We start from the raw sequence: 949 nt of genomic DNA, 5'->3' as shown, positions 1-949 counted from the left end.
CCTCACGTTGTTAGGTATGTCTCTCAGGGCCAGATGTACTAAACTTCAAAAGTGATAAAATAGAGAGTGATAAACAAGCAGCCAATCGGCTCCTGCCTGACATTTTTCAAACACAGTCTGTGGCATGGCAAGTTGGAGCTGATTGGCTGGCTGTTTATCACTCTCCATTTTATCACTTTTGAAGCTTAGTAAATCAGGCCCTATGTCTCGAGTCGTCATGTGAGTGTCACTGAATGTGATGTGACACTCACACTGTGATGGCTTCCCGCAGTAATGTAATCGGCGCCAGGCGGGGGTGGGTGTCGGCGGCTGCACGGGCCACATGACGAGGTCTGGCGGGCCGGATTTGGCCCACGGGCCTTGTGTTTGACACCCTGCCAACCAGTACAAACGGATTTATTACTATTGATGTTATGTGGCTTTTAGCTTGTCATAGCAATTACAGTAATAAATTATATTAAAGTGTGGTAAACACATACATTTTAGTTTTTTTTGTAAACCCTACTGACCAAAATAAAAAAAACCTGGAGATGCCGGGGATTGAACCCGGGGCCTCACACATGCGAAGCGTGCGCTCTACCACTGAGCTACATCCCCACTCTCTCATTTGGGGCTGAAGAAAGTTTATATACAGCATATAAATCAAACTAGGGGTAGTAGGATGTAGTTGTGCATGTAATGTATTATAAACCATTTTCTGATTTGATATACATAAGAGGAAATTTTATGCAATATTGTATTTATGTGTAAAAAGATGAAGTTGCATAACTTTTACACTAGGTGGCATTATTGTTCAACCAAAAAGTATTGGCAAGACTGTATTTGTTACAGCTTACAAAAGTGGAAACATAAAACAACAAAATAGTCAAATAAATCCCATTATGTTTCAAATAAAATATTTAAAATGTGCAACTTTAAAGCAGATATGAAGCAATTATCACAACTCCAA

The 949-nt window shown here is 40.3% G+C and overlaps 1 non-coding gene across 1 annotated transcript; it reads right to left on the bottom strand.

Moving 5' to 3' along the window:
* Positions 1 to 525: 525 nt before the first annotated feature.
* TRNAA-CGC (transfer RNA alanine (anticodon CGC)) lies at positions 526 to 597 on the bottom strand. Its single transcript has one exon. It is a non-coding gene; the product is annotated as a tRNA-Ala (tRNA).
* Between the last annotated feature and the right edge of the window lie 352 nt (positions 598 to 949).

This window comes from Crinia signifera, chromosome 11, assembly GCF_055691185.1.
Source record: "Crinia signifera chromosome 11, ASM5569118v1, whole genome shotgun sequence".
Classification (NCBI taxonomy): domain Eukaryota; kingdom Metazoa; phylum Chordata; class Amphibia; order Anura; family Myobatrachidae; genus Crinia; species Crinia signifera.
This window is presented reverse-complemented; position numbering and strand designations above follow the sequence as displayed.